This window comes from Triturus cristatus, unplaced genomic scaffold, assembly GCF_964204655.1.
Source record: "Triturus cristatus unplaced genomic scaffold, aTriCri1.1 SCAFFOLD_866, whole genome shotgun sequence".
Lineage (NCBI taxonomy): Eukaryota > Metazoa > Chordata > Amphibia > Caudata > Salamandridae > Triturus > Triturus cristatus.
This window is the reverse complement of record NW_028187755.1, coordinates 15,001-25,000: the sequence shown is the minus strand read 5'-3', so window position 1 is coordinate 25,000 and position 10,000 is coordinate 15,001. Positions and strand designations below refer to the sequence as shown.

At 50.5% G+C, this 10,000-nt stretch overlaps 43 non-coding genes across 43 annotated transcripts in view; all 43 read right to left on the bottom strand.

Moving 5' to 3' along the window:
- The window catches only part of LOC146770677 (5S ribosomal RNA), a 119-nt gene extending 19 nt beyond the window's left edge, over positions 1–100 (bottom strand). The window contains exon 1 of the ribosomal RNA XR_014975389.1: positions 1–100. This exon is cut by the window's left edge and continues 19 nt beyond it. This is a non-coding gene — a ribosomal RNA (5S ribosomal RNA).
- A 115-nt stretch (positions 101–215) lies between these two features.
- LOC146770676 (5S ribosomal RNA) lies at positions 216–334 on the bottom strand. The gene has a single exon (XR_014975388.1). It is a non-coding gene; the product is annotated as a 5S ribosomal RNA (ribosomal RNA).
- Positions 335–449: 115 nt separating this feature from the next.
- On the bottom strand, positions 450–568 carry LOC146770675 (5S ribosomal RNA). The gene has a single exon (XR_014975387.1). It is a non-coding gene; the product is annotated as a 5S ribosomal RNA (ribosomal RNA).
- Positions 569–683: 115 nt separating this feature from the next.
- Positions 684–802, bottom strand: LOC146770674 (5S ribosomal RNA). Its single transcript, XR_014975386.1, has one exon. It is a non-coding gene; the product is annotated as a 5S ribosomal RNA (ribosomal RNA).
- Positions 803–917: 115 nt separating this feature from the next.
- Positions 918–1,036, bottom strand: LOC146770673 (5S ribosomal RNA). The gene has a single exon (XR_014975385.1). It is a non-coding gene; the product is annotated as a 5S ribosomal RNA (ribosomal RNA).
- A 115-nt stretch (positions 1,037–1,151) lies between these two features.
- Positions 1,152–1,270, bottom strand: LOC146770672 (5S ribosomal RNA). Its single transcript, XR_014975384.1, has one exon. It is a non-coding gene; the product is annotated as a 5S ribosomal RNA (ribosomal RNA).
- A 115-nt stretch (positions 1,271–1,385) lies between these two features.
- LOC146770671 (5S ribosomal RNA) lies at positions 1,386–1,504 on the bottom strand. The gene has a single exon (XR_014975383.1). It is a non-coding gene; the product is annotated as a 5S ribosomal RNA (ribosomal RNA).
- A 115-nt stretch (positions 1,505–1,619) lies between these two features.
- On the bottom strand, positions 1,620–1,738 carry LOC146770670 (5S ribosomal RNA). Its single transcript, XR_014975382.1, has one exon. It is a non-coding gene; the product is annotated as a 5S ribosomal RNA (ribosomal RNA).
- A 115-nt stretch (positions 1,739–1,853) lies between these two features.
- LOC146770669 (5S ribosomal RNA) lies at positions 1,854–1,972 on the bottom strand. The gene has a single exon (XR_014975381.1). It is a non-coding gene; the product is annotated as a 5S ribosomal RNA (ribosomal RNA).
- A 115-nt stretch (positions 1,973–2,087) lies between these two features.
- On the bottom strand, positions 2,088–2,206 carry LOC146770668 (5S ribosomal RNA). Its single transcript, XR_014975380.1, has one exon. It is a non-coding gene; the product is annotated as a 5S ribosomal RNA (ribosomal RNA).
- A 115-nt stretch (positions 2,207–2,321) lies between these two features.
- Positions 2,322–2,440, bottom strand: LOC146770667 (5S ribosomal RNA). Its single transcript, XR_014975378.1, has one exon. It is a non-coding gene; the product is annotated as a 5S ribosomal RNA (ribosomal RNA).
- A 115-nt stretch (positions 2,441–2,555) lies between these two features.
- Positions 2,556–2,674, bottom strand: LOC146770666 (5S ribosomal RNA). The gene has a single exon (XR_014975377.1). It is a non-coding gene; the product is annotated as a 5S ribosomal RNA (ribosomal RNA).
- Positions 2,675–2,789: 115 nt separating this feature from the next.
- LOC146770665 (5S ribosomal RNA) lies at positions 2,790–2,908 on the bottom strand. The gene has a single exon (XR_014975376.1). It is a non-coding gene; the product is annotated as a 5S ribosomal RNA (ribosomal RNA).
- Positions 2,909–3,023: 115 nt separating this feature from the next.
- On the bottom strand, positions 3,024–3,142 carry LOC146770664 (5S ribosomal RNA). Its single transcript, XR_014975375.1, has one exon. It is a non-coding gene; the product is annotated as a 5S ribosomal RNA (ribosomal RNA).
- A 115-nt stretch (positions 3,143–3,257) lies between these two features.
- Positions 3,258–3,376, bottom strand: LOC146770663 (5S ribosomal RNA). Its single transcript, XR_014975374.1, has one exon. It is a non-coding gene; the product is annotated as a 5S ribosomal RNA (ribosomal RNA).
- A 115-nt stretch (positions 3,377–3,491) lies between these two features.
- LOC146770662 (5S ribosomal RNA) lies at positions 3,492–3,610 on the bottom strand. Its single transcript, XR_014975373.1, has one exon. It is a non-coding gene; the product is annotated as a 5S ribosomal RNA (ribosomal RNA).
- Positions 3,611–3,725: 115 nt separating this feature from the next.
- On the bottom strand, positions 3,726–3,844 carry LOC146770661 (5S ribosomal RNA). Its single transcript, XR_014975372.1, has one exon. It is a non-coding gene; the product is annotated as a 5S ribosomal RNA (ribosomal RNA).
- Positions 3,845–3,959: 115 nt separating this feature from the next.
- Positions 3,960–4,078, bottom strand: LOC146770660 (5S ribosomal RNA). The gene has a single exon (XR_014975371.1). It is a non-coding gene; the product is annotated as a 5S ribosomal RNA (ribosomal RNA).
- A 115-nt stretch (positions 4,079–4,193) lies between these two features.
- On the bottom strand, positions 4,194–4,312 carry LOC146770659 (5S ribosomal RNA). The gene has a single exon (XR_014975370.1). It is a non-coding gene; the product is annotated as a 5S ribosomal RNA (ribosomal RNA).
- A 115-nt stretch (positions 4,313–4,427) lies between these two features.
- On the bottom strand, positions 4,428–4,546 carry LOC146770658 (5S ribosomal RNA). Its single transcript, XR_014975369.1, has one exon. It is a non-coding gene; the product is annotated as a 5S ribosomal RNA (ribosomal RNA).
- Positions 4,547–4,661: 115 nt separating this feature from the next.
- On the bottom strand, positions 4,662–4,780 carry LOC146770657 (5S ribosomal RNA). The gene has a single exon (XR_014975367.1). It is a non-coding gene; the product is annotated as a 5S ribosomal RNA (ribosomal RNA).
- Positions 4,781–4,895: 115 nt separating this feature from the next.
- On the bottom strand, positions 4,896–5,014 carry LOC146770656 (5S ribosomal RNA). The gene has a single exon (XR_014975366.1). It is a non-coding gene; the product is annotated as a 5S ribosomal RNA (ribosomal RNA).
- Positions 5,015–5,129: 115 nt separating this feature from the next.
- Positions 5,130–5,248, bottom strand: LOC146770655 (5S ribosomal RNA). The gene has a single exon (XR_014975365.1). It is a non-coding gene; the product is annotated as a 5S ribosomal RNA (ribosomal RNA).
- A 115-nt stretch (positions 5,249–5,363) lies between these two features.
- Positions 5,364–5,482, bottom strand: LOC146770654 (5S ribosomal RNA). The gene has a single exon (XR_014975364.1). It is a non-coding gene; the product is annotated as a 5S ribosomal RNA (ribosomal RNA).
- A 115-nt stretch (positions 5,483–5,597) lies between these two features.
- LOC146770653 (5S ribosomal RNA) lies at positions 5,598–5,716 on the bottom strand. Its single transcript, XR_014975363.1, has one exon. It is a non-coding gene; the product is annotated as a 5S ribosomal RNA (ribosomal RNA).
- A 115-nt stretch (positions 5,717–5,831) lies between these two features.
- On the bottom strand, positions 5,832–5,950 carry LOC146770652 (5S ribosomal RNA). The gene has a single exon (XR_014975362.1). It is a non-coding gene; the product is annotated as a 5S ribosomal RNA (ribosomal RNA).
- Positions 5,951–6,065: 115 nt separating this feature from the next.
- LOC146770651 (5S ribosomal RNA) lies at positions 6,066–6,184 on the bottom strand. Its single transcript, XR_014975361.1, has one exon. It is a non-coding gene; the product is annotated as a 5S ribosomal RNA (ribosomal RNA).
- Positions 6,185–6,299: 115 nt separating this feature from the next.
- Positions 6,300–6,418, bottom strand: LOC146770650 (5S ribosomal RNA). Its single transcript, XR_014975360.1, has one exon. It is a non-coding gene; the product is annotated as a 5S ribosomal RNA (ribosomal RNA).
- A 115-nt stretch (positions 6,419–6,533) lies between these two features.
- On the bottom strand, positions 6,534–6,652 carry LOC146770649 (5S ribosomal RNA). The gene has a single exon (XR_014975359.1). It is a non-coding gene; the product is annotated as a 5S ribosomal RNA (ribosomal RNA).
- Positions 6,653–6,767: 115 nt separating this feature from the next.
- On the bottom strand, positions 6,768–6,886 carry LOC146770648 (5S ribosomal RNA). The gene has a single exon (XR_014975358.1). It is a non-coding gene; the product is annotated as a 5S ribosomal RNA (ribosomal RNA).
- Positions 6,887–7,001: 115 nt separating this feature from the next.
- Positions 7,002–7,120, bottom strand: LOC146770647 (5S ribosomal RNA). Its single transcript, XR_014975356.1, has one exon. It is a non-coding gene; the product is annotated as a 5S ribosomal RNA (ribosomal RNA).
- A 115-nt stretch (positions 7,121–7,235) lies between these two features.
- LOC146770646 (5S ribosomal RNA) lies at positions 7,236–7,354 on the bottom strand. The gene has a single exon (XR_014975355.1). It is a non-coding gene; the product is annotated as a 5S ribosomal RNA (ribosomal RNA).
- Positions 7,355–7,469: 115 nt separating this feature from the next.
- On the bottom strand, positions 7,470–7,588 carry LOC146770645 (5S ribosomal RNA). The gene has a single exon (XR_014975354.1). It is a non-coding gene; the product is annotated as a 5S ribosomal RNA (ribosomal RNA).
- Positions 7,589–7,703: 115 nt separating this feature from the next.
- Positions 7,704–7,822, bottom strand: LOC146770644 (5S ribosomal RNA). The gene has a single exon (XR_014975353.1). It is a non-coding gene; the product is annotated as a 5S ribosomal RNA (ribosomal RNA).
- A 115-nt stretch (positions 7,823–7,937) lies between these two features.
- On the bottom strand, positions 7,938–8,056 carry LOC146770643 (5S ribosomal RNA). Its single transcript, XR_014975352.1, has one exon. It is a non-coding gene; the product is annotated as a 5S ribosomal RNA (ribosomal RNA).
- A 115-nt stretch (positions 8,057–8,171) lies between these two features.
- LOC146770642 (5S ribosomal RNA) lies at positions 8,172–8,290 on the bottom strand. The gene has a single exon (XR_014975351.1). It is a non-coding gene; the product is annotated as a 5S ribosomal RNA (ribosomal RNA).
- A 115-nt stretch (positions 8,291–8,405) lies between these two features.
- Positions 8,406–8,524, bottom strand: LOC146770641 (5S ribosomal RNA). Its single transcript, XR_014975350.1, has one exon. It is a non-coding gene; the product is annotated as a 5S ribosomal RNA (ribosomal RNA).
- A 115-nt stretch (positions 8,525–8,639) lies between these two features.
- LOC146770640 (5S ribosomal RNA) lies at positions 8,640–8,758 on the bottom strand. Its single transcript, XR_014975349.1, has one exon. It is a non-coding gene; the product is annotated as a 5S ribosomal RNA (ribosomal RNA).
- A 115-nt stretch (positions 8,759–8,873) lies between these two features.
- LOC146770639 (5S ribosomal RNA) lies at positions 8,874–8,992 on the bottom strand. Its single transcript, XR_014975348.1, has one exon. It is a non-coding gene; the product is annotated as a 5S ribosomal RNA (ribosomal RNA).
- A 115-nt stretch (positions 8,993–9,107) lies between these two features.
- LOC146770638 (5S ribosomal RNA) lies at positions 9,108–9,226 on the bottom strand. The gene has a single exon (XR_014975347.1). It is a non-coding gene; the product is annotated as a 5S ribosomal RNA (ribosomal RNA).
- Positions 9,227–9,341: 115 nt separating this feature from the next.
- On the bottom strand, positions 9,342–9,460 carry LOC146770637 (5S ribosomal RNA). Its single transcript, XR_014975345.1, has one exon. It is a non-coding gene; the product is annotated as a 5S ribosomal RNA (ribosomal RNA).
- Positions 9,461–9,575: 115 nt separating this feature from the next.
- LOC146770636 (5S ribosomal RNA) lies at positions 9,576–9,694 on the bottom strand. The gene has a single exon (XR_014975344.1). It is a non-coding gene; the product is annotated as a 5S ribosomal RNA (ribosomal RNA).
- A 115-nt stretch (positions 9,695–9,809) lies between these two features.
- Positions 9,810–9,928, bottom strand: LOC146770635 (5S ribosomal RNA). Its single transcript, XR_014975343.1, has one exon. It is a non-coding gene; the product is annotated as a 5S ribosomal RNA (ribosomal RNA).
- Positions 9,929–10,000: the final 72 nt, after the last annotated feature.

Sequence of the window (10,000 nt, the reverse complement as noted above, 5' to 3'; positions counted from 1 at the left end):
TCCCAGGCGGTCTCCCATCCAGGTACTAACCAGGCCCGACCCTGCTTAACTTCTGAGATCAGACGAGATCAGGTGCTTTCAGGGTGGTATGGCCGTAGGCCCTAGCACTTCTGACTTTGGAGCTCTTGGCTTTACTCATTCGTCTTCAGGGCTAGCCTAGGAAACGAGACAAACCACCCTCATTCACCTAAAGCGAAAGAAAAAAAATACCAAAAAGCCTACAGCACCTGGTATTCCCAGGCGGTCTCCCATCCAGGTACTAACCAGGCCCGACCCTGCTTAACTTCTGAGATCAGACGAGATCAGGTGCTTTCAGGGTGGTATGGCCGTAGGCCCTAGCACTTCTGACTTTGGAGCTCTTGGCTTTACTCATTCGTCTTCAGGGCTAGCCTAGGAAACGAGACAAACCACCCTCATTCACCTAAAGCGAAAGAAAAAAAATACCAAAAAGCCTACAGCACCTGGTATTCCCAGGCGGTCTCCCATCCAGGTACTAACCAGGCCCGACCCTGCTTAACTTCTGAGATCAGACGAGATCAGGTGCTTTCAGGGTGGTATGGCCGTAGGCCCTAGCACTTCTGACTTTGGAGCTCTTGGCTTTACTCATTCGTCTTCAGGGCTAGCCTAGGAAACGAGACAAACCACCCTCATTCACCTAAAGCGAAAGAAAAAAAATACCAAAAAGCCTACAGCACCTGGTATTCCCAGGCGGTCTCCCATCCAGGTACTAACCAGGCCCGACCCTGCTTAACTTCTGAGATCAGACGAGATCAGGTGCTTTCAGGGTGGTATGGCCGTAGGCCCTAGCACTTCTGACTTTGGAGCTCTTGGCTTTACTCATTCGTCTTCAGGGCTAGCCTAGGAAACGAGACAAACCACCCTCATTCACCTAAAGCGAAAGAAAAAAAATACCAAAAAGCCTACAGCACCTGGTATTCCCAGGCGGTCTCCCATCCAGGTACTAACCAGGCCCGACCCTGCTTAACTTCTGAGATCAGACGAGATCAGGTGCTTTCAGGGTGGTATGGCCGTAGGCCCTAGCACTTCTGACTTTGGAGCTCTTGGCTTTACTCATTCGTCTTCAGGGCTAGCCTAGGAAACGAGACAAACCACCCTCATTCACCTAAAGCGAAAGAAAAAAAATACCAAAAAGCCTACAGCACCTGGTATTCCCAGGCGGTCTCCCATCCAGGTACTAACCAGGCCCGACCCTGCTTAACTTCTGAGATCAGACGAGATCAGGTGCTTTCAGGGTGGTATGGCCGTAGGCCCTAGCACTTCTGACTTTGGAGCTCTTGGCTTTACTCATTCGTCTTCAGGGCTAGCCTAGGAAACGAGACAAACCACCCTCATTCACCTAAAGCGAAAGAAAAAAAATACCAAAAAGCCTACAGCACCTGGTATTCCCAGGCGGTCTCCCATCCAGGTACTAACCAGGCCCGACCCTGCTTAACTTCTGAGATCAGACGAGATCAGGTGCTTTCAGGGTGGTATGGCCGTAGGCCCTAGCACTTCTGACTTTGGAGCTCTTGGCTTTACTCATTCGTCTTCAGGGCTAGCCTAGGAAACGAGACAAACCACCCTCATTCACCTAAAGCGAAAGAAAAAAAATACCAAAAAGCCTACAGCACCTGGTATTCCCAGGCGGTCTCCCATCCAGGTACTAACCAGGCCCGACCCTGCTTAACTTCTGAGATCAGACGAGATCAGGTGCTTTCAGGGTGGTATGGCCGTAGGCCCTAGCACTTCTGACTTTGGAGCTCTTGGCTTTACTCATTCGTCTTCAGGGCTAGCCTAGGAAACGAGACAAACCACCCTCATTCACCTAAAGCGAAAGAAAAAAAATACCAAAAAGCCTACAGCACCTGGTATTCCCAGGCGGTCTCCCATCCAGGTACTAACCAGGCCCGACCCTGCTTAACTTCTGAGATCAGACGAGATCAGGTGCTTTCAGGGTGGTATGGCCGTAGGCCCTAGCACTTCTGACTTTGGAGCTCTTGGCTTTACTCATTCGTCTTCAGGGCTAGCCTAGGAAACGAGACAAACCACCCTCATTCACCTAAAGCGAAAGAAAAAAAATACCAAAAAGCCTACAGCACCTGGTATTCCCAGGCGGTCTCCCATCCAGGTACTAACCAGGCCCGACCCTGCTTAACTTCTGAGATCAGACGAGATCAGGTGCTTTCAGGGTGGTATGGCCGTAGGCCCTAGCACTTCTGACTTTGGAGCTCTTGGCTTTACTCATTCGTCTTCAGGGCTAGCCTAGGAAACGAGACAAACCACCCTCATTCACCTAAAGCGAAAGAAAAAAAATACCAAAAAGCCTACAGCACCTGGTATTCCCAGGCGGTCTCCCATCCAGGTACTAACCAGGCCCGACCCTGCTTAACTTCTGAGATCAGACGAGATCAGGTGCTTTCAGGGTGGTATGGCCGTAGGCCCTAGCACTTCTGACTTTGGAGCTCTTGGCTTTACTCATTCGTCTTCAGGGCTAGCCTAGGAAACGAGACAAACCACCCTCATTCACCTAAAGCGAAAGAAAAAAAATACCAAAAAGCCTACAGCACCTGGTATTCCCAGGCGGTCTCCCATCCAGGTACTAACCAGGCCCGACCCTGCTTAACTTCTGAGATCAGACGAGATCAGGTGCTTTCAGGGTGGTATGGCCGTAGGCCCTAGCACTTCTGACTTTGGAGCTCTTGGCTTTACTCATTCGTCTTCAGGGCTAGCCTAGGAAACGAGACAAACCACCCTCATTCACCTAAAGCGAAAGAAAAAAAATACCAAAAAGCCTACAGCACCTGGTATTCCCAGGCGGTCTCCCATCCAGGTACTAACCAGGCCCGACCCTGCTTAACTTCTGAGATCAGACGAGATCAGGTGCTTTCAGGGTGGTATGGCCGTAGGCCCTAGCACTTCTGACTTTGGAGCTCTTGGCTTTACTCATTCGTCTTCAGGGCTAGCCTAGGAAACGAGACAAACCACCCTCATTCACCTAAAGCGAAAGAAAAAAAATACCAAAAAGCCTACAGCACCTGGTATTCCCAGGCGGTCTCCCATCCAGGTACTAACCAGGCCCGACCCTGCTTAACTTCTGAGATCAGACGAGATCAGGTGCTTTCAGGGTGGTATGGCCGTAGGCCCTAGCACTTCTGACTTTGGAGCTCTTGGCTTTACTCATTCGTCTTCAGGGCTAGCCTAGGAAACGAGACAAACCACCCTCATTCACCTAAAGCGAAAGAAAAAAAATACCAAAAAGCCTACAGCACCTGGTATTCCCAGGCGGTCTCCCATCCAGGTACTAACCAGGCCCGACCCTGCTTAACTTCTGAGATCAGACGAGATCAGGTGCTTTCAGGGTGGTATGGCCGTAGGCCCTAGCACTTCTGACTTTGGAGCTCTTGGCTTTACTCATTCGTCTTCAGGGCTAGCCTAGGAAACGAGACAAACCACCCTCATTCACCTAAAGCGAAAGAAAAAAAATACCAAAAAGCCTACAGCACCTGGTATTCCCAGGCGGTCTCCCATCCAGGTACTAACCAGGCCCGACCCTGCTTAACTTCTGAGATCAGACGAGATCAGGTGCTTTCAGGGTGGTATGGCCGTAGGCCCTAGCACTTCTGACTTTGGAGCTCTTGGCTTTACTCATTCGTCTTCAGGGCTAGCCTAGGAAACGAGACAAACCACCCTCATTCACCTAAAGCGAAAGAAAAAAAATACCAAAAAGCCTACAGCACCTGGTATTCCCAGGCGGTCTCCCATCCAGGTACTAACCAGGCCCGACCCTGCTTAACTTCTGAGATCAGACGAGATCAGGTGCTTTCAGGGTGGTATGGCCGTAGGCCCTAGCACTTCTGACTTTGGAGCTCTTGGCTTTACTCATTCGTCTTCAGGGCTAGCCTAGGAAACGAGACAAACCACCCTCATTCACCTAAAGCGAAAGAAAAAAAATACCAAAAAGCCTACAGCACCTGGTATTCCCAGGCGGTCTCCCATCCAGGTACTAACCAGGCCCGACCCTGCTTAACTTCTGAGATCAGACGAGATCAGGTGCTTTCAGGGTGGTATGGCCGTAGGCCCTAGCACTTCTGACTTTGGAGCTCTTGGCTTTACTCATTCGTCTTCAGGGCTAGCCTAGGAAACGAGACAAACCACCCTCATTCACCTAAAGCGAAAGAAAAAAAATACCAAAAAGCCTACAGCACCTGGTATTCCCAGGCGGTCTCCCATCCAGGTACTAACCAGGCCCGACCCTGCTTAACTTCTGAGATCAGACGAGATCAGGTGCTTTCAGGGTGGTATGGCCGTAGGCCCTAGCACTTCTGACTTTGGAGCTCTTGGCTTTACTCATTCGTCTTCAGGGCTAGCCTAGGAAACGAGACAAACCACCCTCATTCACCTAAAGCGAAAGAAAAAAAATACCAAAAAGCCTACAGCACCTGGTATTCCCAGGCGGTCTCCCATCCAGGTACTAACCAGGCCCGACCCTGCTTAACTTCTGAGATCAGACGAGATCAGGTGCTTTCAGGGTGGTATGGCCGTAGGCCCTAGCACTTCTGACTTTGGAGCTCTTGGCTTTACTCATTCGTCTTCAGGGCTAGCCTAGGAAACGAGACAAACCACCCTCATTCACCTAAAGCGAAAGAAAAAAAATACCAAAAAGCCTACAGCACCTGGTATTCCCAGGCGGTCTCCCATCCAGGTACTAACCAGGCCCGACCCTGCTTAACTTCTGAGATCAGACGAGATCAGGTGCTTTCAGGGTGGTATGGCCGTAGGCCCTAGCACTTCTGACTTTGGAGCTCTTGGCTTTACTCATTCGTCTTCAGGGCTAGCCTAGGAAACGAGACAAACCACCCTCATTCACCTAAAGCGAAAGAAAAAAAATACCAAAAAGCCTACAGCACCTGGTATTCCCAGGCGGTCTCCCATCCAGGTACTAACCAGGCCCGACCCTGCTTAACTTCTGAGATCAGACGAGATCAGGTGCTTTCAGGGTGGTATGGCCGTAGGCCCTAGCACTTCTGACTTTGGAGCTCTTGGCTTTACTCATTCGTCTTCAGGGCTAGCCTAGGAAACGAGACAAACCACCCTCATTCACCTAAAGCGAAAGAAAAAAAATACCAAAAAGCCTACAGCACCTGGTATTCCCAGGCGGTCTCCCATCCAGGTACTAACCAGGCCCGACCCTGCTTAACTTCTGAGATCAGACGAGATCAGGTGCTTTCAGGGTGGTATGGCCGTAGGCCCTAGCACTTCTGACTTTGGAGCTCTTGGCTTTACTCATTCGTCTTCAGGGCTAGCCTAGGAAACGAGACAAACCACCCTCATTCACCTAAAGCGAAAGAAAAAAAATACCAAAAAGCCTACAGCACCTGGTATTCCCAGGCGGTCTCCCATCCAGGTACTAACCAGGCCCGACCCTGCTTAACTTCTGAGATCAGACGAGATCAGGTGCTTTCAGGGTGGTATGGCCGTAGGCCCTAGCACTTCTGACTTTGGAGCTCTTGGCTTTACTCATTCGTCTTCAGGGCTAGCCTAGGAAACGAGACAAACCACCCTCATTCACCTAAAGCGAAAGAAAAAAAATACCAAAAAGCCTACAGCACCTGGTATTCCCAGGCGGTCTCCCATCCAGGTACTAACCAGGCCCGACCCTGCTTAACTTCTGAGATCAGACGAGATCAGGTGCTTTCAGGGTGGTATGGCCGTAGGCCCTAGCACTTCTGACTTTGGAGCTCTTGGCTTTACTCATTCGTCTTCAGGGCTAGCCTAGGAAACGAGACAAACCACCCTCATTCACCTAAAGCGAAAGAAAAAAAATACCAAAAAGCCTACAGCACCTGGTATTCCCAGGCGGTCTCCCATCCAGGTACTAACCAGGCCCGACCCTGCTTAACTTCTGAGATCAGACGAGATCAGGTGCTTTCAGGGTGGTATGGCCGTAGGCCCTAGCACTTCTGACTTTGGAGCTCTTGGCTTTACTCATTCGTCTTCAGGGCTAGCCTAGGAAACGAGACAAACCACCCTCATTCACCTAAAGCGAAAGAAAAAAAATACCAAAAAGCCTACAGCACCTGGTATTCCCAGGCGGTCTCCCATCCAGGTACTAACCAGGCCCGACCCTGCTTAACTTCTGAGATCAGACGAGATCAGGTGCTTTCAGGGTGGTATGGCCGTAGGCCCTAGCACTTCTGACTTTGGAGCTCTTGGCTTTACTCATTCGTCTTCAGGGCTAGCCTAGGAAACGAGACAAACCACCCTCATTCACCTAAAGCGAAAGAAAAAAAATACCAAAAAGCCTACAGCACCTGGTATTCCCAGGCGGTCTCCCATCCAGGTACTAACCAGGCCCGACCCTGCTTAACTTCTGAGATCAGACGAGATCAGGTGCTTTCAGGGTGGTATGGCCGTAGGCCCTAGCACTTCTGACTTTGGAGCTCTTGGCTTTACTCATTCGTCTTCAGGGCTAGCCTAGGAAACGAGACAAACCACCCTCATTCACCTAAAGCGAAAGAAAAAAAATACCAAAAAGCCTACAGCACCTGGTATTCCCAGGCGGTCTCCCATCCAGGTACTAACCAGGCCCGACCCTGCTTAACTTCTGAGATCAGACGAGATCAGGTGCTTTCAGGGTGGTATGGCCGTAGGCCCTAGCACTTCTGACTTTGGAGCTCTTGGCTTTACTCATTCGTCTTCAGGGCTAGCCTAGGAAACGAGACAAACCACCCTCATTCACCTAAAGCGAAAGAAAAAAAATACCAAAAAGCCTACAGCACCTGGTATTCCCAGGCGGTCTCCCATCCAGGTACTAACCAGGCCCGACCCTGCTTAACTTCTGAGATCAGACGAGATCAGGTGCTTTCAGGGTGGTATGGCCGTAGGCCCTAGCACTTCTGACTTTGGAGCTCTTGGCTTTACTCATTCGTCTTCAGGGCTAGCCTAGGAAACGAGACAAACCACCCTCATTCACCTAAAGCGAAAGAAAAAAAATACCAAAAAGCCTACAGCACCTGGTATTCCCAGGCGGTCTCCCATCCAGGTACTAACCAGGCCCGACCCTGCTTAACTTCTGAGATCAGACGAGATCAGGTGCTTTCAGGGTGGTATGGCCGTAGGCCCTAGCACTTCTGACTTTGGAGCTCTTGGCTTTACTCATTCGTCTTCAGGGCTAGCCTAGGAAACGAGACAAACCACCCTCATTCACCTAAAGCGAAAGAAAAAAAATACCAAAAAGCCTACAGCACCTGGTATTCCCAGGCGGTCTCCCATCCAGGTACTAACCAGGCCCGACCCTGCTTAACTTCTGAGATCAGACGAGATCAGGTGCTTTCAGGGTGGTATGGCCGTAGGCCCTAGCACTTCTGACTTTGGAGCTCTTGGCTTTACTCATTCGTCTTCAGGGCTAGCCTAGGAAACGAGACAAACCACCCTCATTCACCTAAAGCGAAAGAAAAAAAATACCAAAAAGCCTACAGCACCTGGTATTCCCAGGCGGTCTCCCATCCAGGTACTAACCAGGCCCGACCCTGCTTAACTTCTGAGATCAGACGAGATCAGGTGCTTTCAGGGTGGTATGGCCGTAGGCCCTAGCACTTCTGACTTTGGAGCTCTTGGCTTTACTCATTCGTCTTCAGGGCTAGCCTAGGAAACGAGACAAACCACCCTCATTCACCTAAAGCGAAAGAAAAAAAATACCAAAAAGCCTACAGCACCTGGTATTCCCAGGCGGTCTCCCATCCAGGTACTAACCAGGCCCGACCCTGCTTAACTTCTGAGATCAGACGAGATCAGGTGCTTTCAGGGTGGTATGGCCGTAGGCCCTAGCACTTCTGACTTTGGAGCTCTTGGCTTTACTCATTCGTCTTCAGGGCTAGCCTAGGAAACGAGACAAACCACCCTCATTCACCTAAAGCGAAAGAAAAAAAATACCAAAAAGCCTACAGCACCTGGTATTCCCAGGCGGTCTCCCATCCAGGTACTAACCAGGCCCGACCCTGCTTAACTTCTGAGATCAGACGAGATCAGGTGCTTTCAGGGTGGTATGGCCGTAGGCCCTAGCACTTCTGACTTTGGAGCTCTTGGCTTTACTCATTCGTCTTCAGGGCTAGCCTAGGAAACGAGACAAACCACCCTCATTCACCTAAAGCGAAAGAAAAAAAATACCAAAAAGCCTACAGCACCTGGTATTCCCAGGCGGTCTCCCATCCAGGTACTAACCAGGCCCGACCCTGCTTAACTTCTGAGATCAGACGAGATCAGGTGCTTTCAGGGTGGTATGGCCGTAGGCCCTAGCACTTCTGACTTTGGAGCTCTTGGCTTTACTCATTCGTCTTCAGGGCTAGCCTAGGAAACGAGACAAACCACCCTCATTCACCTAAAGCGAAAGAAAAAAAATACCAAAAAGCCTACAGCACCTGGTATTCCCAGGCGGTCTCCCATCCAGGTACTAACCAGGCCCGACCCTGCTTAACTTCTGAGATCAGACGAGATCAGGTGCTTTCAGGGTGGTATGGCCGTAGGCCCTAGCACTTCTGACTTTGGAGCTCTTGGCTTTACTCATTCGTCTTCAGGGCTAGCCTAGGAAACGAGACAAACCACCCTCATTCACCTAAAGCGAAAGAAAAAAAATACCAAAAAGCCTACAGCACCTGGTATTCCCAGGCGGTCTCCCATCCAGGTACTAACCAGGCCCGACCCTGCTTAACTTCTGAGATCAGACGAGATCAGGTGCTTTCAGGGTGGTATGGCCGTAGGCCCTAGCACTTCTGACTTTGGAGCTCTTGGCTTTACTCATTCGTCTTCAGGGCTAGCCTAGGAAACGAGACAAACCACCCTCATTCACCTAAAGCGAAAGAAAAAAAATACCAAAAAGCCTACAGCACCTGGTATTCCCAGGCGGTCTCCCATCCAGGTACTAACCAGGCCCGACCCTGCTTAACTTCTGAGATCAGACGAGATCAGGTGCTTTCAGGGTGGTATGGCCGTAGGCCCTAGCACTTCTGACTTTGGAGCTCTTGGCTTTACTCATTCGTCTTCAGGGCTAGCCTAGGAAACGAGACAAACCACCCTCATTCACCTAAAGCGAAAGAAAAAAAATACCAAAAAGCCTACAGCACCTGGTATTCCCAGGCGGTCTCCCATCCAGGTACTAACCAGGCCCGACCCTGCTTAACTTCTGAGATCAGACGAGATCAGGTGCTTTCAGGGTGGTATGGCCGTAGGCCCTAGCACTTCTGACTTTGGAGCTCTTGGCTTTACTCATTCGTCTTCAGGGCTAGCCTAGGAAACGAGACAAACCACCCTCATTCACCTAAAGCGAAAGAAAAAAAATACCAAAAAGCCTACAGCACCTGGTATTCCCAGGCGGTCTCCCATCCAGGTACTAACCAGGCCCGACCCTGCTTAACTTCTGAGATCAGACGAGATCAGGTGCTTTCAGGGTGGTATGGCCGTAGGCCCTAGCACTTCTGACTTTGGAGCTCTTGGCTTTACTCATTCGTCTTCAGGGCTAGCCTAGGAAACGAGACAAACCACCCTCATTCACCTAAAGCGAAAGAAAAAAAATACCAAAAAGCCTACAGCACCTGGTATTCCCAGGCGGTCTCCCATCCAGGTACTAACCAGGCCCGACCCTGCTTAACTTCTGAGATCAGACGAGATCAGGTGCTTTCAGGGTGGTATGGCCGTAGGCCCTAGCACTTCTGACTTTGGAGCTCTTGGCTTTACTCATTCGTCTTCAGGGCTAGCCTAGGAAACGAGACAAACCACCCTCATTCACCTAAAGCGAAAGAAAAAAAATACCAAAAAGCCTACAGCACCTGGTATTCCCAGGCGGTCTCCCATCCAGGTACTAACCAGGCCCGACCCTGCTTAACTTCTGAGATCAGACGAGATCAGGTGCTTTCAGGGTGGTATGGCCGTAGGCCCTAGCACTTCTGACTTTGGAGCTCTTGGCTTTACTCATTCGTCTTCAGGGCTAGCCTAGGAAACGAGACAA